The sequence below is a fragment of the Prionailurus viverrinus genome, chromosome A2 (genome assembly GCF_022837055.1).
Source record: "Prionailurus viverrinus isolate Anna chromosome A2, UM_Priviv_1.0, whole genome shotgun sequence".
Lineage (NCBI taxonomy): Eukaryota > Metazoa > Chordata > Mammalia > Carnivora > Felidae > Prionailurus > Prionailurus viverrinus.
This window is the reverse complement of record NC_062562.1, coordinates 47,860,603-47,879,171: the sequence shown is the minus strand read 5'-3', so window position 1 is coordinate 47,879,171 and position 18,569 is coordinate 47,860,603. Positions and strand designations below refer to the sequence as shown.

The 18,569-nt window shown below is 39.6% G+C and overlaps 1 pseudogene; it reads right to left on the bottom strand.

The window, feature by feature from the left end:
* LOC125153261 (tubulin alpha-1A chain-like) overlaps positions 1-12,546 on the bottom strand; it is an 87,083-nt pseudogene extending 74,537 nt beyond the window's left edge.
* Positions 12,547-18,569: the final 6,023 nt, after the last annotated feature.

Sequence of the window (18,569 nt, the reverse complement as noted above, 5' to 3'; positions counted from 1 at the left end):
CTGTTTTCTTCTCTGGATGGATATGCTGTAAGCATACTAAACTCTAAAGCCTTTTTATTCCTAGTGTACAAAATATGGGCTGAGAATGGGCCACAGTGGTATCAACCAGAAGTTTCTTAGGAATGCAGACTCTTGGGCTCCCCCTGCACCCTGATCAATCAGAGTCTGCATTTTTACAAGATTTCTGAATGATCCATTTTCACATTAGGTATGAGCAGCACTGATCTAAGCACTGTCTGCTTTGCTTTGAATGATATTTTGTTCCATACCCCAGCTGCTGAGATAGGAAAAGAGATCCAAAATGAAGAACAGAGGTTATTAAAGCTAAAATGGGTCTCCTTGGTGGTCTACCCAGCCACCTCATCTTAAAGTGAGGGGAATAGTAATATGCCCAAGGTCATGTTCTTCCTGAGCCAGGAGCAGAATTCAATCTGCTGCCTTGAGTCATGGCACTTTCATGTTAGCAAAGATATACTTTCCTACTTAATTTTTCCATTTTCTCTCTCCAGCCAGGGAAAAGTTAATCACAGGTTCTCTGGGTCACCCTTGGTCTTTGGACTCTCAAGGCTCCTGAGTGCATGTACTTATTTATGGTAGAAAACAACCATAAACCGTTCATTGGAGACCAAGGCCATCTGGGTAGCTCAAGGGGTGGCTTGGCTAATTCACCACCCTTTGCCTCTGGCTCCTCAATTACCGAGTAGGAGATGATTCATCTCTACAGAAACCTTTGACAGTCTCAGCTGAAAAGCCTCTGAGAAGTGCAAAGCATTACTGTGCCCTGCAAGTGAAAATCATGCCACTCCCCGAACTCTGGATTTGGAACTGAAACTAAAATTAGCAGCTGCCATTGGTCTATACAATACATTACTCCACACCTTATTGCCAGGGGTACAGCCAAAGTGGCTTCGCAAATTATTACTCAAAGGTTCTCTGTAAAAGTAACAGTATATGGTAGAGAGTACAATAGATTTGGAGTTAGAAGTTCTGGGTTTGAGCCCCAGATCCTCCACTGACCAGCTGCATGCATTTTGGCTACTATTCCAATACTCTCAGCCTCTGCATCTTCATTTTAAATAGCCTTGTTACCACTTATGTCACCAGATTTTTTTCCTTGTTCTTGTTGTCAACGCCTTTGTCTCTTCCATGTGCCTATGGTCTCAGTGTCATGATCACCTTCCTGCTTCTCTACCATTCATACATTTCCCTTCCTCTTCTAAGACCGCCAGTTTTCCATTTTGATGTCCAGGAGGCCCCAGGGAGGATGACTCTACTCTCAGCTCCTCCAGAACAGTCAATGACTAAGCTAAAACAATGAGCATATTTGGTACCTCTGCCCATAATGAGTGAGTTCTGTAGTTGGGATGTGAACTAATGAGCTAGCCCAAAAGAGACAGTCTTGGGACTATCCAAGGAATGCTACAATCAAGAGGTCTCTTTCTCTTCACTGTGCTGACACAACATGATACATAGACCTGCCATGTCCATTTGTGTCCATACACAGAAGCCAGCTTGAGGACAAAGCTGATCCACTAATTGTGGCTGAGCTAAAGCCCTAATCACAAAATAAACTTTTGGATAACGTTATACCTCAGTGAAACCTTATCCCTGTACTTTTCAGTTGTATGAACGAATTCTCTACATTTTTAAAACTACTTTGAGTCTGGTTTTCTATTTTGGGAAGCCTAAGCATAGTAACAAACATTTCAGTCTCAAGAAAACCTCTAAGTAGCCATGTGTTGCATGGCTTTCCTCTACTACTCATAATTTGTCCCACTCCAAAACAATACGCATATGGTGTCTGAAAAGGGTTCTTTGAACACTGAGGTAAATAAATATATCTCTTTATTTATTTTGTAAATAATAAACTGTAAACTGCAAAATCTAAAATACTATTTTTCATAAAACTGTGAGTTTAAGGAAACTATTTGATCTGTGATACTTGCTTCAAGGTCAAGAAACTGATAAAATCCTTGGACCTTATCCCCCCAAATACTGACTATACACATGTATGCAATTTTCAAATAATTTCAAGGATGTAATAAACAAACTTCACAGGACATTTATGATCTCTCCATGACTGATCTCCTAGAACTGGTTCTTAATTTGTGGTCCATGGGCCCATGAGTCACCAAGGAGGTTACGAACCATATACTATGTTAACCACCTGTGAGTTCTGTGAATTCCTCTACTGAATATATCCTATTAGCAAACTCCCACATCTAAGGTATAGTAGAATTGAGTCAAAGCTTCATTACAATTAATGCTTTAAGTAGAAATGTTCTGCTGAAACATTCCATGTTTTCCTCTGAGCTTCATTTACATTTCTCTTTAAATTATTTCCTAACACTAAGGATAACAGCAAAGGAAGTGACCCTGATACCAGTCAGACCACTTTTCTCTCATTGGGAATGATCTATGGATTTGGTTCCACAAAATCAATTGAATTGATAGAAAGTTCAATACTTGAATATAAAATGTAATTACATACAGCCAGGTTGGGAAGTTTTTGATAGGCATCCAAAGCACAGACTGAAATGGAAAAGACTAAGATAATTGAACTCCAGATCTCACTTACAGTGTAATTTTATATCCATTTAGAAGCAACTCCAGAGATATCAATGGCCCTGTCTTTGAATCAAGCCAGAGAAAAGGAGAGGGTGGCAGCAAGATAAAAGGAATCTGAAGGTAGGTTCAGTCTGGTGAGAGTATTTCCATCTTTTTCCCACTCAAACACAAACCTAGAATCAACAAATTCCTTGACACAAAAGAGTAACATTATATTTAAGATTCAACTTTGTAGAAAGAGCTTCCTTTAGGGAGTCAAGAAATTTTTATTTAAATTCCAATCTTTCTATTTTCTTGCCATGTGACATGGAGAATGTACCTAACTGATTTAAAACCATTGTCCATCTTTGGTGTTTGGGCAAACAAAATCCCACATGACTGGGTGAAGGGTAGGTACTAGTTCTTGGAAATAGCCAGCACATGATTACTTCACAGGATAGTCATGCTGGAATATGAATGTAAATGCAAGTGTTAAATGGGGAGGTCAACTTAAAAAAAAAAGTTAAAATGGGATAGATACAAATGCTATCTGATCAGCATTTAAGCTGAGCGCCCAATTTTATTATCCTGTGAGTCAGAAAGACAACCCATGAGCAACTGAGATTAAGGAGATAGTTGCTAGAATCCACCCAGGGAGCTCACTACTCTTTCATTTCAGGAAATTCCACTTCTGGAAGGAGGAGGATTCTTAGGATCTGTCTCCCGTTTCCTCTAACCATTTTCTTACTTCTCTGTAAATATTCTCAGGATGAGAAGAAAGACACACAACCCCTGATAATAGGCTCTAACACAGAGTGGTCATATTCTTGGAAATTTACTCAGCCAAGGACAAAGGGTATGCTATTTATAAAACACATACCTCCCATTTAGGTTTTTCTTTTTTGGGGAGCTGGGAGATGCATTCTGGTGAGGTTTAGAAAGAGAAAAAGCAGGGGTGGATACAAGTATCTTCTAGAAAGAGAAGGATATAATGTACAGGACTGTTCTAGGTAGACAGAACAAGAAAGAGGGAACCATGCGGATGTTAGGAAGAAGCCTGAAGTAGAGGGAAGTGAAGCATGTGCCCACCTAGAGGTATTCCCTCAGCAGAACTCAAATTTTTTTCTAGTTTGACAGTTTTTCATTTGTTTGTTTGTTTTTTAATATGAAATTTATTGTCAAATTGGTTTCCATACAACACCCAGTGCTCATCCCAACAGGTACCCTCCTCAATACCCATCACCCACCCTACCCTCCCTCCCGCCCCCCAAAAACCCTCAGTTTATTTTCAGTTTTTAAGAGTCTCTTATGGTTTGGCTTTCTCCCTCTAACGTTTTTTTTTTTTTCTCCTTCCCCTCCCCAAGAGTCTCTTATGGTTTGGCTTCCTCCCTCTAACGTTTTTTTTTTTTTTTTCTCCTTCCTCTCCCCCCTGGTCTTCTTTTAAGTTTCTCAGAATCCACACAGGAGTGAAACATATGGTATCTGTCTTTCTCTGTATGGCTTATTTCACTTAGCATAACACTCTCCAGTTCCATCGACGTTCCTACAAAAGGCCATATTTCATTCTTTCTCATTGCCACGTAGTATTCCATTGTGTATATAAACCACAATTTCTTTATCCATTCATCAGTTGATTGACATTTAGGCTCTTTCCATAATTTGACTATTGTTGAAAGTGCTGCTATAAACATTGGGGTACAAGTGCCCCTATGCATCAGCACTCCTGTACCCCTTGGGTCAATTCCTAGCAGTGCTATTGCTGGGTCATAGGGTAGATCTATTTTTAATTTTTTGAGGAACCTCCACACTGCTTTCCAGAGTGGTTGCACCAATTTGCATTCCCACCAACAGTGCAAGAGAGTTCCCATTTCTCCACATCCTCGCCAGCATCTATAGTCTCCTAATTTGTTCATTTTAGCCACTCTGACTGATGTGAGGGAATATCTCAGTGTGGTTTTGATTTGCATGTCCCTGAGGACGAGTGACGTTGAGCATCTTTTCATGTGTCTGTTGGCCATGTGGATGTCTTCTTTGGAAAAGTATCTATTCATGTCTTCTGCCCATTTCTTCACTGCATTATTTGTTTTTTGGGTGTGGAGTTTGGTGAGTTCTTTATAGATTTTGGATACTAGCCCTTGTTCCAATATGTCATTTGCAAATATCTTTTCCCTTTCCATTGATTGCCTTTTAGTTTTGTTGACTGTTTCCTTTACAGTGCAGAAGCTTTTTACCTCCATGAGGTCCCAATAGTTCATTTTTGCTTTTAACTCCCTTGCCTTTGAGGATGTGTCGAGTAAGAAACTGCTGCGGCTGAGGTCAGAGAGGTTTTTTCCTGCTTTCTCCTCTCGGGTTTTGATGGTTTCCTGTCTCACATTCAGGTCCTTTATCCATTTTGAGTTTATTTTTGTGAATGGTATAAGAAAGTGGTCTAGTTTCATTCTTCTGCATGTTGTGGTCCAGCTCTCCTGGCACCATTTGTTAAAGAGACTGTCTTTTTTCCATTGGATATTCTTTGCTGCTTTGTCAAGGATTAGTTGGCCATACTTTTGTGGGTCTAATTCTGGGGTTTCTATTCTATTCCATTGGTCTATGTGTCTCTTTTTGTGCCAATACCATGCTGTCTTGATGAGTACAGCTTTGTAGTAGAGGCTAAAGCCTGGGACAGTGATGCCTCCTGCTTTGGTCTTCTTCTTCAAAATTACTTTGACTATTCGGGGTCTTTTGTGGTTCCATACAAATTTTAGGATTGCTTGTTCTAGCTTCGAGAAGAATGTTGGTACAATTTTGATTGGGATTGCATTGAATGTTTAGATTGGTTTGGGTAGTACTGACATTTTAACAATATTTATCCTTCCAATCCATGGGCACGGAATGTTTTTCCATTTCTTTGTATCTCCTTCAATTACCTTCATAAGCTTTCTATAGTTTTCAGCATACAGATCTTGTACATCTTTGGTTAGATTTATCCCTAGGTATTTTATGCTTCTTGGTGCAATTGTGAATGGGATCAGTTTCTTTGTCTTTCTGTTGCTTCATTGTTAGTGTGTAAGAATGCAACTGATTTCTGTACATTGATTTTGTATCCTGCGACTTTGCTGAATTCATGTATCAGTTCTAGCAGACTTTTAGTGGAGTCTGTCGGGTTTTCCATGTATAATATCATGTCATCTGCAAAAAGTGAAAGCTTGACTTCATCTTTGCCAATTTTGATGCCTTTGATTTCCTTTTGCTGTCTGATTGTTGATGCTAGAACTTCCAACACTATGTTAAACAACAGAGGTAAGAGTGGACATCCCTGTCGTGTTCCTGATCTCAGGGAAAAAGCTCTCAGTTTTTCCCCATTGAGGATGATGTTAGCTGTGGGCTTTTCATAAAAGGCCTTTAGGATGTTTAAGTATGTTCCTTCTATCCCAACTTTCTTGAGGGTTTTTATTAAGGATGCTGAATTTTGTCAAATGCTTTTTCTGCATCAATTGACAGGATCATAACAGGTTCTTATCTTTTCTTTTATTAATGTGATGGATCACATTGATTGATTTGTGAATATTGAACCAGCCCTGCAGCCCAGGAATTAATCCCACTGATCATAGTGAATAGTTCTTTTTATATGCTGTTGAATTTGATTTGCTAGTATCTTATTGAGAATTTTTGCATCCATACTCATCAGGGATATTGGTGTTTGTTTTAACTTTAGTTATGCTGATTATTGCTAAGCAAAGCAAAGGCTGGCTTGTTTTGTTTGTTTTTGAGCTTATTTATTTATTTTTAGAGAGAGAGAGAAAGAGAGTATAAGGAAGAGAGGGGCAGAGAGAGAAGGAGAGAGAGAGGGAAAGAGAAAGAATCCCAAGCAGGCTCTGCACTGTCAGCAAAGAGCCTTACAAGGGGCTCGAACTCATGAAGTGTGAGACCATGACCACAGCTGAAATTATCAGATGCTTTCATCTGACTGAGCCAGATCATCAGACCCAGTCAGATGCTTAACTGACTGAGCCACCCAGGCACCCCAGTTTGTTTGTTTTAAGTTCAACTTGTCTCTTCTTGTTGTTTTTGTTTTGTTGTTGTTTTTGTCGGTGTTGTTTTGTTTAAGTGGGCTACATGCTCAGCACAGAATCCTACACAGAACTTGAACTCACAACCTGAGACCAAGACCTGGGCTGAGATGAAGAGTCAGATGCCTAACCAACTAAGCGACCCAGGTGCCCCTCCTTTTTCTTATTTTTGATTTTGGGTCACAGTTAGACAATTTTCCCCCTCCAAGATTATAGTAGAATTTACCCATTTTTCCTAATACTAGTATTATTTTATATTTCACATTTAAACCAATACTAACAATTATGTTCTTGCATGATAATGCAAATTTACTATGTACAAAGAACTGTATGTGAACAACCCATTTAGTCCTCACTACAATACCAAGGTGCAGATTATATATATGTTGATTGTAAAAATGGAAATTGAGGGTCAGAGAAGGTAAGTACCTGCTATAAGGTCAAAGAGCTATTAAGCAGCAATGTGGCAGAGCCATGAATATAGCCTACCTTTAATTCTGGAGTACTTAAATGCATTAAGATGCTGGCTTCCTAGAAAGCACACAGAAGAATAAATTTATAAGACTGAGGTGGTAATGAACGGAAATAAGTGACAGGTTGTGCCATTTTATGAAGAAAGGAGACACTGTAAGACAAATTAATTCCCAATAAATATTATATTGTTTGGTTTTGGATATTTCTGCCCACCAATGCAATAATTTAGAAAAGTAATTTTTTTCAATGAATCTAATAATCACAATCAGGATTGGTCATTTTCCACTATATTTTCCACAAATACATTTCCTCAGTACTTGCTTATAAGTACTACCTAAGTTTATTTTCAAGAGGAAAGGGAGCTTATACATCACAAAACCTTGAAACTGATTAAAGACTGTCTGAAGGCATATCTCAAAATCCTGACTTATCCACTTGCTCAGTTTTAGTTGTGATAAATCATACATTATGCAAGAGCAAAGGAATTAAGAGAAAGTTCAGCAAAAATCAGTTGAACTTCCATTAGGAGAGTGTTACAGCTGTCTCTCTCCTCCATCACACCATTAAGCATCTCATTATCACTAGCTCTCTTTGTCAGTTTTAACAATTTTCTTTTCATCTAAACACCACTTCATTCTCTGACCCAACAAATGCAATTTTGACCTCATTAACCTGGTTGGTATTAACCTTGGAATAACAACAAGTTGAAACTATCCATGAGCATTGTGAACTTGACTCATTCAAGGCAGGCAGGTTAGTTTCCTTGCCTTGATCAAAGATTGTACCTTTCAAATAGGTCAGCTAGCATGCCTTGGGGACCTAGAGTCTGGGTAAAAGTATGGCAATAAGTAAGTGGATATGAAGTCCCATTCATTAATAGAAAATACTGTAGACATAAATGTTCTTTTTTTTGTAGTGGAAAGAACTCTGATTTAGAAAACAGAGGACCCAAATTCTAGTCCCAGCTCAGATTTAATATACAATGGACCTGGACAAATCATTTTCTAGTTTTTCATTTCTTTGGTAGTAAAATAAAGGTATTAAATTGGAGGGTCTTAAGTTCTCTCCAGTTAAAAGACTCTAGTAGATGTCTGGTGCCTTGCCCACATCCTCTTTTCAGACCAGTGTACTCATCCTCCAGATGACCTGCAGGTAATTCTGTGACCTTCTTTGGAAAATCACCCTTGGCCAAGAAAGGAAGACACTCCTTGAGAGATTATACAAGTCCCATTTCCTGATCCTCACCTATTGAGGCGGCCTGTGATGGTCGCACACAACAAGCTAGCCTCTTACCAGATGGAGGGATAACTCTGGTACAAATTACGTCCTAGTATACCACCTCACTCCCACAGTATCACACTAAACCCACACTTTGAGTCCACATAATTTTTTGGATTTACTTCTTCCCTGTCCTGCTTCCTTCACTCCTCACTTCCTGGAAAGCACTTCCTCAATAGTAATAATGCACCCAAATCTCAGCCTCTGGCTGCCTCTAGCTCTGTTCCTAAGGAACTCAAATGAGGATGCTATACCTTGCTGATGATTTGCCAGAATGAGCATTTTAGAGGAAAGACTTAACAAATTATTCCTCTCATGTATGATTTTAGAGATCAATAAGACATTTTGAGTAGTGTACTTCTAGACAGAGACTAATATTCATTAAGGTCAAGGAAAGATCTCCCAAATAAATGATATTTTACCAGCCTAGAAAAGTGAATTCTACAAGAAGGAGCATGTCAGACAGAAAGAAGAACATGTGAAAAGGATGAGAGGAATAGCAGAAGTATAATTGTTCCAGGAGTGGAGATAAGATGACAGATAAACTTGGAGAGTACAGTCATGTGGTGGGACAAAAAGGCAGGGGCATCAAGAAAATGACATCACAGCTAATATTTTCTAACACTTCACTCTCTATCAAGCCCTGTGTTCAGTATTTCCAACCTACCAATGTATTTCATGTATTCAACCACTGTAACAGGAATATATGTCAGACAGTATCAGTTGTTTTTATTTTACAAATAAGGAAACTGAGGCTCAGAAAAATTAAAGAGTCCCCAGAGGTAGGAAGTGGCAGACCCTGGAAAAAAACCTTGTCATTTCAGAGACTATCTTATAAAACTGCAAAATGTGATTGTCTCCTATAACCATTTACTACCTTTATGCTATGTTAATGAATTCGGAGGACAATGAAGAACTGGAGGATACAAAACCGCAAAAACTATGACTTTACTGAGGTGTGAAAAAATTCATCCTCTTAGCATTTTTTTTATTAGAAACTTCCATCAAAGCAAACAGAAGACAAAATGAAAGCAAAGAGATTAGGAAGCCACTGGCTATTTTAGCCTCAGAGATGATACTGTGATCTTTAGTCTGCTCAGGCTGCTATAACAAAATACCATAACTGTGTGGCTTCAACAACAGGCATTTATTTTTCATGGTTCTGAAAGCTGGAAGTCCAAGATCAGTATGCCAGTTGATTAAGTTCTTGGTGAGTACCCTCCTTCTGTTTTGCAGATAACCTCCTTTCTTGGAGCTTCACAAACAGGAAAGAGAGAGAGCTAGCTCTTTGGACTCTTTTTCTAAAGTACTAATTTCATCTGAAGAGCCCAACTTCATGACCTAATCTAACCCTAATTATCTCTAAAAGGCCCCATCTCTAAATACCATCACAACTGTGGGGGCAGGTATTGCTTCAACATATGAATGGGAGTGGAGTACAAACATTCAATCCAAAAAGTCTCAACCAGGAGGCATAGTAGGGATACTGAGAAGGGGACAGATTTGAGGGTAGTTGTAAATTTTTTACTTCTGGCAGAAGTTTAATAAAATAGTCATGTGAATTTTCTTGTTATAAGACTGTCAGATTTAGCAAATAAAAATAAGAATTCCTAGTTATATTTTCATTTCAGATAAGCAAATTATAAATTTAACTTATATCCCATGCACTATGTGGAAAGTATTTGTACTAAAAAATGATGTGTTGTTTATCTGAAATTCAAATTTAACTGAGCATACTGAATTTAATCCAGAAGTCCAATTCTTGGACCATGTCTGGTTTTGGGATTTGGGAAGCTATACCTGCACAATTATCTGAGAGTAAAATAAGCTCTCCTACTACCACACAGGAAATGTAACAGAAATTACCTTCTCTATATTCCAAGTATTCCAATATCTGCCAGACTTTCAGAAGGAGAATGAAAACCTACCTGTAAAATAATGATGTTTTGATTTTTCCAGCCTAGTAGAATATTTAGTCCTGTTGTTCACCAAATGATATTAATGAGAAAGTAGGTCACGGGATTGTTTCCCTGAAGGTCCAGTTAGCAATGAAAAGAATCATGACATTTTACATCTGAAAGGGATCAAACCATAATTTCATACAATGACCTTCTTTTCAGATGTAGAAACGGAGACCCCAAGTAGTTAGGGGGCTTATCAAAGGTCACACAGTGAATGACACTGATTCTGCACCACCCACTGTACTTAGTCAAATAAAAGCACTTATCACTAATTCCTCAACACAACCCCTATAGGTCATGTTATTATCATAATCTTATATGTAAGAGAAGTGTCTAAGTGAAGTGAACTAATTTTGCTTGAGGAAGCAGAGTAGAAAATAGCAGAGGTATGATTTGAGATGAAACTCTCTGAATTCTGAGTCCATTCTCTCTTAATTTTTTCAAAATCTCTCTGTCTTACACATACACACACATACATGCATACACATACCATACACACAAACATATGCACACATGTGCATGCATGTACACATGCATATGCCACACACACACCCGATATCAAACTCTCCATGAACATAACATAGTTCTACTACATAATGTATCACTGAAGGGGTTAAAAGAACTATGGATTTCTTTTCAGTTGAGCATTATTTTTTTTAAGCTTTTAAATTTTAATTCCAGTATTGTTGGAGAAATGAATAAAGTACTGTGCCAAAGATGGCTGATGGGACTAAAACAAGCTCTGGTCTGTAGCTTGGAGACCCCTCCTCCGGGATCTTCTTGCCCTGTTTCACAAATGCGAAAACCCGCCACAGATATGGAGCTGACAACTATAAATTACCCTCCCACCCTTCATTCGGGGCTCAGATCTTTGGAGAAACGGTCTCCTCTGAGCCCCCCAGTGTTAAATAAATCTCAGACTCACCAAGATCTCCGAGCACTTGATTTTTCCACCAGCATTCCAGCCTAGTTCCGTAACATATTTGGTTCCCTGACTGGGAAACCCAACTACGCTGGCCCATTGTTGCCACCAGCTTGGGAGAATTGCAAGGCAGTGACAGAACAAGGAATCGCAAGGGAGAAGGTGTGCCCTGACTGAATTTCAGCAGTCTCCCTCTCGGTTACCTTGGGCCAGCCCTGCTCCACTGTTCCTGCTGGACTCGAGAAGACTTGGCAGGTGAGGACCTGGACCTGACATCGGAACCAGTAAGGCTAGGGCACAATCTAGTCAGGCCTACTAGCAAGAGTGGAAGACGGACCTGATCACTCCCTGGAGACCTCAGAGGTCTCAGAGATAGGAATTCTGTGGGAGGGAATGTAATAACCTCTGGTGTGTATGTGAGTGTGAATGTGCCACTCGGTCTAGCTTGCCTGCCAAGTTTGGTTCTGTGGCTCCACAGGCAGGCACCCTTAAGGTCCCCAAAAGCCTACAGAGTCTGAGTGGGCCCGTCTGTGATTCCAAGGTGAATGGCACACAGTCTATGGTGGCATTGGAATAGTTTCCAATCGTAAGTCACAAAGCTGAGACTGCTACGGCTAAGCATCACCAATATTCCTTTGGGACACGGCCAGATGGGCATCTGACTGGTCTCCTCATGAGAGGGGGCATCCCTATCCTTCTGTCTGTCTTTGCAACTCTGCCTCATGGGAACATTATGGGGTCAAGACAGAGCAAAGAAGGGTTTTGGGGGAGACTATGGAATTAAGATAACCCCCAGCACATTAAAGACCCTATGTGAGTCAGAATGACCCACTTTTGGTGTAGGAGAGCTGAGGGAACCGTGGATGTCCCAATGGTCTGCTGCATCTGGCATGTTGTCTCCAGAGACCCAGGTCACCCTGATCAATTTTCATACATCGACTCCTGGCTTGAAATTGCCCAAAATCCACTGACTTGGGTGAATTCATCCATAGCAAGCAGAGCCAGGCAAAGGTTTTAGCCACTTTATCCAGAGACTCACCCAGGGAGCCAAAGAAGCAACCCACCGCTCCCCTAGTGTTTGCAGCAGACCCGGAGGAAGATCCCTTCTTTCTACCACTTTATGACTCACGGAGCTCCCTCACCCCTGCCCCTGAGCTTGAAACTCCTCCCCTGTCTGTTTCTCCTCCACCACTACTGCCAACACCACTGCCATCTCTCCTTCCCTCTTGGACCCGGAGAACCCTCCCCCACAAGAACCAGCAGCCAGATTGCACCCTCGGCCAGACGCAGGTACTCTCCAGATGCCGGTCCACATCCGCCCATACCAAGAGGCTCTCCTCCAGGGGATCAGAGCAGGGACTGAGAAGCCCATGAATATGACCAGCAGCAAGGGGATAACCCCAATGATTATTATGAGATGCAAGGCTTATACCCTGTTTGCTCCAGAGGTAAAAGAGAGCCATGATAAAAGGACAGGGAAGATCTAGCCACCAAAAGGGGGTAGTCCCAGAACCTCCTTAGCAAGGGGTCAATGAGCCTACTGCAAGGAAAAAGGACATTAAAAGAAATAATATCCCAACCAGGGTAAGTCCCAGAAACCCAGCTGATATCAGGAGGAACCTCGAGAAGGGGACCTTATTGGTCTGGCCAAGATAGAATCAGACTGAAGGGGACACTATCTCTCCCTGTTCCTCTGCCTGATAGATGTGAGGGATTCTCCCTCATTTCCCAGGTTAACAGCTATAATTGGAGCCAACTGTGGTTAGTCTACCTCAGGATGGGGACTTTAAGGTATGCTCCCAAGCAGTTGCTGAAACTCATTTGTTTTGGGGAAATTCCTGGTCTTCTCTGGCATAATGTGGACTCCGTATTTCCACTTTGCAGGAAAAAAACATGGTGTCTGTTCTTCTGTCTGAGTTAAGGTTTTGAATTAGGTTTTCCTTCTCTGCCTTCTACTGGCACCTTGCCTCTTCTGCCTTCCCTTCCCCCTACTGTTTCTGCACCAACTTGGGTGTGGTCTATATAACTGGTTCCTCTACGTTCCTCAGTGCCTCAGGCACCATTGGCTCCTCCTCCCATCCTCAAGGTCAAGGAGTAAAGTGCACCCCCTTGGACATCTAGGTCTTTTCCAAATAGAATAAATTGTTAAAGCTTTGATTACTGAACATAAGTTTGTGTTTTTAACTTCTTATTGCAGAGAAATTAAGGCAATATGGACCTATTGGAAAACACGATATGTACTTAATTGGTTCATGAATTTACCATCTAAAAAATTCTGGTGTAAACACCTCTCAGTTGGTCACTAGGTCCTCAATTGGAGACTAAGGTTTCCTAAGAGTTAAAATTCTGTTAAGTGTACTTAAGACTGATGGAAATTAAGGAAAGCAACCCTGTATGTAGGAAAATAGGAGGTATGTAAGAAAGATAGAAGGAATGGAAATACATTTTTGTTGAGGGTAGAAGAAAGTAATTTTATACTAAATGAGACTGGTTATTTAGAGAGAAATGGCTTTGGGACAAAGTTTGAAGGCAAAGTAAAGTTGTAAAAGGTTCATGAAGGGAAATCTTTGGAAAGGAATTTTATGTGTGCTCAGGACAGACTAAGGTTGAGATGAATGGAATTTTAAAGTACACTGGTATAAGGTTGAAATTCTGCTTTTCTCGCTCAAATGACAGTTTTCTTGGACTGTTGATCTGCTCTTGATAAAACAATGCAAACAAAGGTTTGTCTTCTGGGAAAACCAAAGTCTTAGGTTCCATCTTTATCAGGTCTTTGATTACTTAGTTAAAACTTCTCAATGTTAAAGGAGCTAGGTTTTGGTAACAACTATATAATGCTATACATTCACCTTTAGGATTTTTCATTGCCACCTTGGTTGAATAAATAAAGTTTTAAGATTTGTAATGATCTGTAATCCTATTTAGGATGTACTTATAACTTCCTCAAGTGTTAACAAACTTCCCAGGATTTAAATGGTAAATGAAGCCTTTTGACCAATTAGGCCCTTTTATTTGGGATGCTAAGTTACTTAGAAAAGTATTGTTGTACAGTGGTAAACCTTAGGTTGTACTGCAAAGGTAAATGCTGTAACTGCCCAAATATATATGCAATTCCTAAAGTTTTAATGTTTTGGTATAAGGTCATCACTTAGTATTCTGATTACTTGAAGTGTTATGTGTCACAGAAATAACTGAATTTCTTTGTCAATTGCATCATAATGAACTCTCATCAGATCTTTAACAACGTCTATTTGTGAGATTTTGTCATTTATAATTGTTATTATTCTCTCACAAAACATGTTTCTTCTTCAAGAAGATTTATAAAAAGAACTTTGGGGACAAATACAGGTATTCGACATCTTTAAAATTAATACTAAAATGGGTAAGAATTTCTGGTACTAAAAAGCTGCATTCAAATTGAACAAGAATTAGGAACATGGGATTAAATGAACCGAAGAAGATTATAGTTTTGTGATTCTTATGGAAACTATTGCTGGCTCTCTAATGTTTGCTCTTCCAAATTAAGGAAACTCTCTTAAGACATCTATGATATACAGAAATGTCATAAAGTATTCATTTGTAAACTGAAGCACTTATCTTTTTTCTCTACATAACTCCCTTGAAATTCCAAAACTCTCAGTGAGTATTCTTTCTTTCATGGCAATTATAATTGTTTGCATAAGTTCAATAAGAATCTGTTCATCTTGTAAGAGGTCACCTGTTGGAAATACTGGTTATTTTACCAAGGCTTTGACTGGAATGTCATATGTGAGAGTGATATTCATAGACTCAGATATGACCAGACAGCTTTAAGGAACTAGGGTTGGCTTTATAAAATGTGGAGCCATAAAGCCCCTTGGAAATGTTGGCCCGATGTCTTGCTTACAGAGTTCCCAGCAGCCTCACCAGGTGAGTAAACAAGGTCACTTCCTGGCAGGTGCAGGAACCTCAGGATATCTTGGGGACCTCATGAAGAGGAATTCGCCCAATTCTACAGGTATTGCAGGCCTGTCTGATGGCAAGTATTTGGCTTGGCTTCTGGCCTGGAAAGGCTACTATAAGTTCAACCCAGAGATTCCTTATAAAAGGTTCCAGCAAAGCAAACTTTAAAAGATCCTCATGATCAATCACGATTCTTGCTGAGCTTATGTAAATTAGGCAAGGTTTATTAACACTGGACTTGTTCTACAAATGCATTGGTCTCAATTTGGCTATCTCAAGAAAGGGGGGTTTTTAGAGGAAAAAAAAACTATGTTTCAACAATCCACCATGATGGATGTTAAATTCTAGTTATGATTGTCTTTAAATGTTTGTTGTTTACCTCAACTAGACAACTTGAGGCAAACTTCAGAAAAATTGTCACAGTATTTCATGTATAGACAATCTTCTGTGCTTGTTATTCTGTGGGGATAATATTAAGACCCCATGGGCATATGGTTATTTAAACAACTGGAAAATAGGATGGATCTCTGTATATGCAAACCATGTCTTCTCTAAACCTAATCTGACAGTTACCAGAAACCCACCCCTTTCGAAGACTTGGAGGTAGACTTTACAGATATACAACCAAATAGAGGACTCAGTTTCAGATATCACCCTATGGGTCCATCACTCCAGAGTTAAGAAGGCCAACTCAGAGGAACCCTCAACCTGGCGAAGTGACCCAGATCCAGTCAACCCACTTAAACTGACCCTCAAAAAGACAGTAGCCCCTGAGATCTCCAGACCTGCTCCAGCCAGAACCTGGAAGTTGGCTGGCCTGTGCATGGCAGAAGCTTGAGGAATCAACATGAAGAATCAACTTCGGTCAGAGGTTCAGATGCAACTCTGCCAGCCCTTGCCCCTTACTGGTGTCATAGCCCTGATCTCACTTCTTGCTGTTGGGCTAATAGAGACTGCACCAACAAACTAGGACATGGAATGGATGGCAGACTCCCTGTTAACCTGACAAAGCCAAATAAACTCCCTGGCAGCAGTGTCCCTCCAAAATAGGCAAGCTCTCAACCTCCTCACTTCAGAAAAAGGAGGGACTTGTATCTTTCTGGGGGAGGAATGTTACTATTTTATAAACCAATCAGGAATAGTCAGGACTAAGGTTAAGGAACTCAAGGAAAGAATTCAACGTAGACAACAGGAAAATATCAGTCAATGGAGAGGATGGGATCTCACAGATTGGGCATCCTGGCTCCCTGCCCTGGCAGGGCCCCTCCTTTCCATAATTTTACTTGTGACCATTGGCCCCTGTATACTAAATACCCTGGTACGTTGTATTGAAAACACTGTTGCTCACCAAACTACAGCACATATATTAGCCCTCCGAGAGTACCAACCTGTAAAATTGAAAGATGATGCCTACTAAAAGTTTTTTTAAAAGGCATCAAAGGGGGGAATGTTGGAAAAATGAATAAAGTACTGTGCCAAAGATGGCCAACAGGACTAAAACAAGCTCTGGTCTCTAGCTTAGAGACCCCTCCTCCAGGTTCTTCTTGCCCTGTTTGCCGCGTGCACGAAAACCTGCCACAGATATGGAAGCTGACAACTATAAATTACCCTCCCCCCCCTTCATTCGGGGCCCAGATATTTGGAGAAATGGTCTCCTCTGAGCCCACAGGTGTTAAATAAATCTCCAATCCACCAAGATCTCCGAGTGCCGCTTGGTTTTTCCACCAGCGTTCCAGCCTGGTTCTGTAACAGCATGAAAGGTGTCCAATACAGTGATTCAACAATTCTATACATTACTCAGTTCTGATCAAAAGTGTGCTCTTAATCTCCTTCACCTATTTCACACATTCCCACCACTCACCTCCCTTCTGGTAACCATCAGTTTGTTCTCTATAGTTAAGAGTCTGTTTATTTGTTTCGCTCTTTTTTCCTTGTTTGTTTTGTTTCTTAAGTTCTGCATTTAAATCATATGGTATTTGTCTTTTTGCGACTAGCTTATTTTGCTTACTGTTATACTCTCTAGCCCATCCATGTTGCAAATGGCAAGACCCATCTTTTTTATAAATTTGCAGAGTTTTAAATACAAATCCAGTGCAAAGACAAAAAATAAACAACTAGAGATAGGCTAGTTTATTCTCACACAGATTTATATGAGGCTTCAATACCATAAAATAACACCAAGGTTAGCCTGCAACTTCTTGACTGGGATACCTGCATTCTGTTACGTGTTTTCTAGTCTTGACTTCTGCTTCATTAAGCAAATTTTTCTTTTCTTTTTTTTTGTGAATATAATTTATTATCAAGTTAGGTAACATACATTGTATAGTTTGTTCTTTTCAATAGAGCACTTGAATTTGAATATTTCCTGCATTTTTAATAGATTTTACTTTTTAGAGAAGTTTTAGGTTCATGACAAAACTGAGCAGAGAGTATAGAGATTTTCTGTATACCCAACCTATCACCCCCACGGCCTCCCCTACTATCCCCCACCAGAATGGTACACATGTTATGACTGATGGGCCAACAGTGACGCATCATTATCACCCAAAGTCCATAGTTTGCATTAGAGTTCACTGTTATTATATATTTTTGTGACTTTTCACAAATATATAATGGCACATATCTATCCTTATAGTTACTGCCTGCATCTAGATTCTGAGTTAGCAATTACAAATCTGTCTTGGAGTCAGATTTCGATAGCAATTGCAAATCAAACTAGAGTTTGTCTTAGAAAACAAAGCATCTTCACATGCTATAGAAATCTTGGGCCACCATACAGTTAATGAAATGTTTGAGTAGGAATTCATAAAAAGGCATAAAAGCAGTAGGTACTAGGCAACAGTGTAGCTTTGACAACCTTCACAACATTTCTAAATACTGTCTTAAAATCTGCTTCAGGAAATGTATATGATGTTCCAGTATTAAGTACACATACTTAAACATACAAATAATGAATTTTTCATGGGAGTCCAGAGTGAGTCCAAATTGTTTCTATTGTTTCTATGCTAAGTTTTAATTTTTTTTTGTAATTATTACCTTGTTTACTACAGACCTATGAACATTAATGTAGCAAGGTAAAGATCAAATTTTGTATTTACTCCAAATGGAAGAATGACCTTTTCATTCTTATTATTCAACTAAGGAGATTAATTTGTAGCAAAATGATCTTTATTATTTGAAAATCTCTTGTGCTAGGCCACTTACGCACCTAAGCAATCTAGCTCACACTGGTGAGCTCACTTTGAATATATGAATGTACCAAAAGAGACAACTTTCTTGATACTAGCTTGCTTTAAAAAGAACAGTTTAGAATTTTATCAGATATTTATAAGGAGTTTTAATTTCTCAAGCTCCTTTTTTTCCCAATACATCTAAAAAATTGTACTGACTTACTCA